The sequence below is a fragment of the Tenrec ecaudatus genome, chromosome 1 (assembly GCF_050624435.1).
Source record: "Tenrec ecaudatus isolate mTenEca1 chromosome 1, mTenEca1.hap1, whole genome shotgun sequence".
In the NCBI taxonomy this organism is placed as follows: domain Eukaryota; kingdom Metazoa; phylum Chordata; class Mammalia; order Afrosoricida; family Tenrecidae; genus Tenrec; species Tenrec ecaudatus.
In genome coordinates, this window is record NC_134530.1 from 22,846,806 (window position 1) to 22,855,754 (window position 8,949).

Consider the following 8,949-nt stretch of genomic DNA (forward strand, 5'->3'; position numbering starts at 1 on the left):
AACTGGGTCTGTCCTGCTAACTTCTCTAGTGAGCCCTGGTGGCGTAGTGGTTATGTGTTAGGGTGCTAACCAAAAGGTCAACAGTTCAAAACCGCTAGCCACTCTGGGAGAAAGAGGACACTTTCTATTCCCATCAAGAGTTACAGTCTCAGAAACTCAAAAGGGGTGATTCCACCCTGTCCTATAGGGTCTCTGAGTCAGAATCAACTCAATGGCAGTGTGTTTGAGTATGGTGTTTTATTGTGGTTGTTTTTAACTTCTCAGTAAGCTTCTCCAATGAGAATCTAGTCTATGAGTTTGATGTGGCCATTGCAATGAGTTACTGAACCCAGCCGAGAAGTAGGGCCATGGGTGGGGTGGCTGGTGTCAGAGTTGGTGAAGAAGGTGAGAGAGTGGAGGCCCGCCTGACCTTCACCTCAGAGGAATTAGCCTTGGGCTGATATTGAGTGTCATCCTCCTCCCCTTTTATAAAGTCCAAAAACCAACCCAAACTCACTGCCACCAAGTCAATGTTGAAACCCCTGTGGGTGTCCCAGACGGTAACTGTCTACAGGAGTAGAAAGTCTGGTCTTTCTCCCATGGAGCTGCTGGTCACCCGCTCAAAGTTTACTCCTCGTCTTTGCACCCCAGCAGCCCTCCCAGGGGGACAGGACAACGTTTCCCTACAGGGCTGTGCGTCATTTGCTGAGAGAATGGCAAATATTTGCACACTTGGTGGCTGTGCCGTTTCATGCGCTGTGGACATGTTATCAGGCAGGGCCAGTCTTTAAGGAAGGACATCATGCCAGGTGAAGTAGAAGGGGAGCGAAGAACAAAGAGGAAGACGCTCAATGAGATGGGTGGACATGATGGCGACAGTGGGCTCTCAGGCATAGCAACAGTTGTGAGGCGGGGAGGACAGGACAACAAGTGTTCTATGGTTTGCAGGGCTCTTAGGAGTCGGAACCGACTCCATGGCACCGAACCAGAACACAGCTTGTTGAGGCTCTGCCAAACTTCTCTGCAGCTGGGTCCCCGTTTTACATTCCCACCAGCAACGCATGAGGCTTCTAATTTCTCACATCCTCACCAGTCGCTCTTTTTTTCTTCACCACCAAATTATCCTGTTTTGTAATTATCTTAAGTCTTCGCTGCCATTGAGTCGATTCTGACTCACAGCGACCCTGTAGGACAGAGTAGAACTGCCCCCGTGGGCTTCTGGGACAAACTCTTCATGGGAATAGAAAGTTCATCTTGCTCCTGTGGATTAGCCAGTGGATTCAAACTGCTACCTCGTGGCTAGTGGCCCAACACGTCACCCGCTATGCCACCAGGCCTCGATGTCGTAAGCCTTGGTGTTAGGTGCCAAGTCGGTTGGAACTCACCCCAGCCCTACGTACAGAAGGAAACCCACCCGGTCCTGTATCACCCTCCCAATAGTTTGGGCTCATTGCTGCAGCCATGGCGTTAATCCACCCTTCAAGGGCCTTCCTCTCTTGTGCTGCCCGTCCACTGCACAATGTCCTCCAGGGACTGGTCTTTCCTGGTAACATGTCCAAAGTATGTGAGATGAAGTCTCGCCATGCTTGCTGCTAAGCTTTCCCAAAAAACTCACTGCCTTTGAGTCAATTCTGACTCTTAGTGACCCTGTAGGACAGAGTAGAGCGGCCCCGGTGTGTTCCTGAGTGCCACTCTGTGGGGGTAGAAAGCCTCATCTTTTGGTTTTCAACTGCTGACCTGGGACTGACAGCCCACGTGCTACCCACCAGGCCCCCGGGGCTCCAAGCCTGGTGCTCTGAGCCTGAGGAGCACAGACTTCAGAAAATTGTGGTGATGACCTACCTCTGCTATTTTAACCCCAACAAGCACCATGATCCAGCCCACCCACAGGGTTCCGCAGCTTTCTGCACCTTGGAATACCTATCGAAAGGCAGCCCTAACTTAGCCACTCTGTCTTAGATCGTAAAGCATTTAAAAGCCAAGCTCGGACGGCCAGCTTCGGCAAGCATTGATTGCACCTCACGCAGCATCTAGAAAACCTGAGAAGCGTTGAATCAGCTCTCCGATCCTCTCCACAAACCGTACGTGAGGTGCCTCTTGTTCAGTAAAAGGCGGCATTTTAGATGCAGGGGATTCGATCACGTAGTTGAGAGCAAAAGGGGTGAAGTGGCCATTGCCCTCTGAGCTCCCAACCTCCAATGGAATCAGGCTCCTGGTTAGTGTCATTTTTTAGTATCTTCAACACCACTGGCAAACTCCGGGTCTACTCCGCAGCCAGGCTTACTCTTTATCCCGTCAGTCACACCCTCCTTCATTCTCTCACTCACTCACTCATCCAGTGAATGTTCACCAGGCCCCTAGTGTGTGTCAGGATTAGACACACATTGCTTCTCGGCCTTCTGGCTTAAATGAAGTATAAGACTAGACACACCCGTTTAGTGGTCAGCAGGAGCACAACACAGTGGATCTTTTGTTCCAGTTATCTTTCTCCACCACTAGGACATTTCATTTTTAAATGTGTCACAGTGAATGGATGTATCTATATATTTTAAAGATAGATGTGTACACACACACACATAGTGTAGATGTCACTGGATAAAGATCTGCCCAAAGAGCCAAGTTCGTGTAAATGCTTATACTTCTTTGGACACTTCATGGCTATTTGACAGGAGGTCCAGTGGTTTTCTGAAGACCGCCGATACCCATGACTAGAGAACCACACATGTCATCACTTGGGTCTGAGTTTCGAGAACAGATCCTGTTCGCCAAGATTCCATCGCATAGTCAACCGACAAATGACTTTTCTTCAACACAGGCATGGAATGAATGCTACATCACAACTTATGAACAATTAGCCCTCTGCTTGGGATATCTATCCAGAAAGACAAAACACACCCGTCGCTCTGAGAAAAAGCTTTTCTGTAGCGTATAAAAAGCATCATCAGGAAATAAATCATTCCGGGGTGGAGAGACTGTCTTCTTGACAGGCCATCGTCAATGGCCATTGTGCCAAGGAGAAAAGACAGCCCCACGGGTCTTAGCCTTTCTTCCCCTTAAAGTTAAAAGAATTAGAGGCCTTTCTAAAAACTCTTGGAAGAAGTCTCAGGAGATCTGTCCAGAGTCAACCCGGCGGCACATGGTCAGCACAGCCATCTCAGGAGTGAGCATTCAAGGGTGCCTTGGACCGCAAGAAAGGAATACAAGGGGGGCAGCCCAACAGGCCTGCCCTGCAGCAGTTCAGGGAGAGGGCGGCTTGTGAGAAAGAAAGACGTTCAGGACAGTCACACTGTAACATGACTGCATATCCTATTCGTTTTGAGAAGGCACATGAATGGTCGTTCGCACAACGAGAAAGAGGGGCCGTTGGAGTAGCTATTAACTGGGCCAAGTGGCCCGCTGATATCTGAATCCCTCCTGGTGCTGAACTCCTGTCAGAGGAAACCAGCCTCCAACAACCAAACGTCCAGAAGGTGCAAATGTGCGGCGATGATATAGAAAGACTATAGTCAAGTCATAGAGGATAAGAAGAGAGGAGAGAGAGAGAGTAAATAAGGAAGTCAGGCTCATTGTACGGTAGTATGCTCACCTCATGGCCCTGATGGACCGTGTGGAACTGGGAGAAGAGAGCGAACCTTTACTATCTTGGGACATTTATAGGTAGCCATAAGACATGCGTATTCAGTAGTCACATCAGTCACAAGGTGGGTGGTATCAACATTAAGGTCCCTGAACTCACAGGTGAGGAAACCTAAGAAGGTACAGGGGGGTTAGGTGACATGGCGGGAAGAGAGAGCAAAAAGATCATGTCTGCGTCTACAGGGAGATATAAGCAACCATGTGCTCACTTTAAGGCAGCATCGCTGTGAGGGGAGAATCTGGGAATGACATTTAAAGCAGGATCATGTACTTGGACTTTACCTCTGACTTACCAAAGTGGAGGCTTTCCTACTCTGGAACACCAGCTTTCCAGATTCCCTCTGTGATCAGTTAGGGAACAGAGTCCTTCTCATATTGCTTTCTGTGATAGTTTCCCACAAACACAATGTCTCCTATCAGTTTAGGATGTCAATGCTCATGCCCATTTGTATTTCTGATTGAGACGGTCTGAACCAATTGGACCCCCAGAACCCAGGGTCTAAGAAGAGTCTGTTCTGTCAACACTGGTATTCCTTGGGTTCTTCATGTGGTGGATCAGCATGTTACCAGCATCTGCAGAGCATGTGGGTGTGCCAAGGGGCCCCAATTAATACATGGGTGGGGGGCTTCAAATACTTTGTGGAAAATTCCATGATCTTGTCATTCCATTTGCCCAGAAACATCTCAAAGCCCTCTTGTATATCAAAATACCACGATCAACCTCCCAGTATCCCAGAATCGCCCAGACATCGACTCTGGTTTTCCTGGGGTCACCCACTGAATCCAGGGAAAACACCAGTGTGCTCAGAAGGCCCCTTTTTAGTCGCTGCCATTCCTAAGCAGATCATCAGAAGGCTCGGGAGATCCCACTTTCAGTTTCCCAAGATATCATGCAAGTGTGATTTGAAGAGGAACAAGTATCTTCAGACTCCAACTATTTTTTTTAAAAAAGAGTGGTAAGTGCTGGGAAACCGTTCGATCAGCCGCCTTGTTTATGGAGCTGAAGACAGACTGGAGCAGCAGCACACGTTGCAGGAAACCACAGATCTCCGAGGTGGATAAAGCCCAGCTACGGGGCCCCCATTCTCTGTGCAGAGCTAGACGGCGCAAGAAGGGCAAGCCTGACTGGGCACCAAGTGGGAGAAAGATGGTTTTCCTATTCCCATTGGACACCCAAGGAAACCCACTGAAAATGTCGGAGTGAAGGAGGGAGGGAGGGGTTCGGTGCTTCTTGCTGTGTGACCTTGATCATATCCTTTGTGTCAAGGAGTCTGGTTTAAAAATAGCCTGCAGAAAGAATGTTCCAATCACCAGCCACCTTTACTTCGGTCTTCTTTTTCCCTGGCTGTTCTTTATGGTCACCGGGGCCCCTGCAGGTTTCTGATGTCATGGGGCATGATGCCATGGGGGGGCAGGACATGGGGTTTATGACGTCATGGGCTGTGATGTCGTGGGGGCATGACATGGGTTTATGACGTCATGGGGTGTGGTGTCGTGGGGCATGGTGTCATGGGGGTATGACGTCATGGGGTATGACGTCAGGGGGGCATGCCGGCTTGCAGAGACCGATGCTATCGTTGGCCTGCTAGGACTTGGGGAGGTCAGCGAGCTACTCACAGTTTTACTGGCATCCAGTTCAGATGAAAATCCTGCAGTTGCCCCCTGAGTCCCTTTCCCACTCTGATCCTTGCTTCGTTCCTCTGTAGAAACCCTGGTTGGGTAGTGGCTACGTGTTGGGCTGCGATCCTCATGGCCAGCAGTTTGGAACCACTAGCAGCTCGTGAGAGAAAGCCTGGGCTTTCTCTTCCTGTCAACAGTTAAAAGTCTCCGAAACACACAGGGGGTCACTAAGAGTCACTGTTGACCGGCTGGCAGCAAGTTTGGTTCATCCTTCCTCTGTAATAAGAACGGTCTCGAATTGGGAACCATCATTTTGGATCTGGGGTGACTTTGGCCTCATAATTCTTAGGCAGTTTTCCCTTCTTTTCCAAATCCCCTCGGTTGATGACCATCAGCAATTTTTCCAGCCCTCTTCCAAATGTCTGTGGTACCAGGAGGATTTTTAAGAGCCTTGACATGGACTTTGAGAGACAGACATACTATCTGCCGAGGGCCAGCGTTTACTAAGAGCTCTCAGCAGCTCGAGATCTACATGTAGGTAATCAGAAATAAGCTGAGCCAGAGTGTGAATCGCTTTTGGATTTTGTTCCATTGCTGTGCTAGGTCGCTAACTGCCTCCGTCTCCCACCATATCTGCAGCTTCAAAGACAAAGGGGCCGAAGGCTTGGACAGATGCTGTTGGCACCACTGGATAACTTGTGTTGGAGACCCCACGGCTTTAGCACTCTGCCCCTCGTGGCTGTCCACGGTCCCTAAGGCAGGCACCGTGCTGGTTTGTGCTTGAGCTCCTCCACGCTTCTCAGTCGTAGACCTGCTTTGGAAATACTCCTTGGGAAACTTCAGTCGTGCCGTGGAGAAGTGAGAGGGAGTCTTGACTGTCTTGGGACATTTATAGGTAGCCATCGACATGCATATTCAGGAGTTACCTATGCCACAAGGTGGGTGGTAATCACAGTAAAGTCCCTGAGCTCACAGGTGAGGAAGCCCAATACCTGCATAGGGGGAAGGCATAGGGGGGCATGCGTGCCTTAGTGGGAGGAGATAATCAAAGAATGTCCGCTTCTACAGGGAGATGTAATCAACCGCATGCTCACTTTAAGGCAGCATAGCTGTTAGGGGAGAATCTGTGGGAATGATTTTTAAAGCAGCATCATGTACGTTGACTTTATCTCTAACTTACCAAAGTGGTGTCTTTCCTACCGTGGAATATTAGCTCCCCAGATTCCCTCTGTTATAAGCAAGGGAATGTAGTCCTGGTCATATTTCCCTCCATGTTAGTTAGTCTCCCACAGTCAGCCTTTGTTAAAGTCTCAGTATCGCTGCCGGCTGCTTCTTGGAAAGCGGAGACGCTAGGCCTTCGGCTTTGGTTAATTTCACTGTGGGTTTGGCGTCACAGACATTCTGGTCCTTGTTAATGGATGTCATGCTCGTTGCCAGTCCAGCCAGCAATCCTACTTCTCTGGGCTTTGGGTTTATTGTCTGGTTGGAACATTGCCCAGCCGGGAGCTGCAGAGTACAGGCCATCTGACCGCGAACGATGGCCAGTCCTGCAGGCCGAGTCTTCCTCGGTCCATCAGTGTTTTCTCAGAGTGAACGAGGGCAAAGGTTGCCAGCTTTCCGTGAGATTCGCATGGGCCGGTTCCGCTGGCCTTGTCCAATCAGAGCACATACAGCCTTACAGAACGGAGTGAAAGCAAAGCGGACCCAGAGCGTGGGTTTTAAGGAACAGGTTGATTCGCGTTAGGGACCTGCCCCGGCGGGTAGAATGGAATGAGAGTCCAGGGAGCAGGGTGAGGGGAATCTGGAAGACAGGAAAGACAGATTAGCCGAAAGGAAGAACGGGAGAGTTAGAGAGAGGAGGACCTTTTGGCTTTCTGCACGACGCTATGGCGGTTAGCAAGAACAAGCGCCTTACCAAAGGTGGCAAAAAAGGAGCTAAGAAGAAAGTGGTTGATCCGTTTTCTAAGAAAGATTGGTGTGATATGAAAGCACCCGCTATGTTCAATATAAGAAATATTGGGAAACCACTAGTCACCAGGACTCAAGGAACCACAATTGCATCTGATGGCCTCCAGGGTCGAGTCTTTGAAGTGAGCCTTGCCGATCTACAGAACAATGAGGTTGCCTTTAGGACATTTAAGTTGATGACCGAGGACGTTCAGGGCAAAAACTGCCTGACCGACTTTCACGGCATGGACCTGACACGGACAAGATGTGCTCCACGGTTAAGAAATGGCAGACCACGACTGAAGCTCATGTTGGTGTCAAGACTACCGATGGGTATCTACTTCGTCTGCTCTGTGTTGGTTTTACTGAAAAACACAATAATCAACTTCGGAAGACCTCTTATGCTCAGCACCAGCAGGTCCGCCAAGTCTGAAAGAAAACACAGTCTCACCGCTGGACCCTTTAATATGTGCCTTCTTAAAGGGTCAAGTTGTCTGGAACCAATTGCTGTGAGCTGCAACAACTGCTGAAAAGTTTGATTTTTACCCCCACCCTCATCATCTAGGGAGCTTCAGACAAGATCTCTGTACACAGCTAGGCCTTCGTTATGGCGCTCACTGGCCCTGCATTTGTCCATCCAGCTCCTTTAGTTTGTCTGTCTGTCTGCTGGGTGGCACTTATTTCTCACCTTCAAGGCATTCTCAATGCTGTTCTTGCAGTAATGCAAAACTCACTACCTCCAGTTAGCGCTAGTTCACAGCAGGCCCCTGTGGGGTCCGAGCTAGCCAAGGTTAACTGCCGGGGCTCCTCTGGATTCGATCACAGGAGGCCTTCTCAAAGGAAAGAGACATCTTTCTTTTTAAAACTAATTAATTAATTTATTTTATTTTCTTAAATTAAAAAAATCCTTTTATTGGGGGCTCATACAACTCTTATCACAATCCATGCATACATCAATTGTATAAAGCACATCTGTACATTCGTTACCCTCATCATTCTCAAAACATTTGCTCTCCATGTAAGCCCCTGGCATCAGCTCTTCATTTCCCCCCCTCCCTCTCAGATATCCCCTCCTTCATGAACCCTTGATAATTTATCAATTATTATTTTATAATATCTTACACTGTCTGACATCTCCCTTCACCCACTTTTCTGTTATGCATCCCCCAGGGATGAGGTTATATGTAGATCCTTATAATCAGTTCCCCCTCTCTACTCCACCCTCCCTCTACCCTCCCAGTATCACCACTCTCACCACTGGTCCTGAAGGGATCATCTGCCCTGGATTCCCTGTGTTTCCAGTTCCTATCTGTACCAGTGTACATCCTCTGGTCTAGCCAGATTTGTAAGGTAGAATTGGGATCATGATAGTGGGTGGGGAAGAAGCATTTAGGAACTAGAGGAAAGTTGTATGTTTCATCGTTGCTACACTGCACTGACTGGCTCATCTCCCCACGGCTTTGGGTCCCCACTCTGCACTCCCCCACATTCACACGATATGATTTTTTGTTCTTTGATGCCTGATACCTCATCCCTTTGACACCTCGTGATCGCACAGGCTGGTGTGCTTCTTTCATGTGGGCTTTGTTGCTTCTGAGCTAGATGGCCGCTTGTTTACCTTCAAGCCTCTAAGACCCCAGACACTATATCTTTTGATAGCCGGGCACCATCAGCTTTCAGAGAGAAGTCTTGGCTCACACTTTGGTGTGTGTGTTGATGACATTCATGGCTTCTGTGAAACTTCCATTCTGGACGAGGTGGTCTCTT

The 8,949-nt window shown here is 49.0% G+C and overlaps 2 pseudogenes; one reads left to right on the forward strand and one right to left on the reverse strand.

The window, feature by feature from the left end:
- Positions 1–5,462: 5,462 nt before the first annotated feature.
- LOC142454519 (signal recognition particle subunit SRP72 pseudogene) lies at positions 5,463–6,256 on the reverse strand (annotated as a pseudogene).
- An 865-nt stretch (positions 6,257–7,121) lies between these two features.
- LOC142454625 (small ribosomal subunit protein eS1-like) lies at positions 7,122–7,648 on the forward strand (annotated as a pseudogene).
- Positions 7,649–8,949: the final 1,301 nt, after the last annotated feature.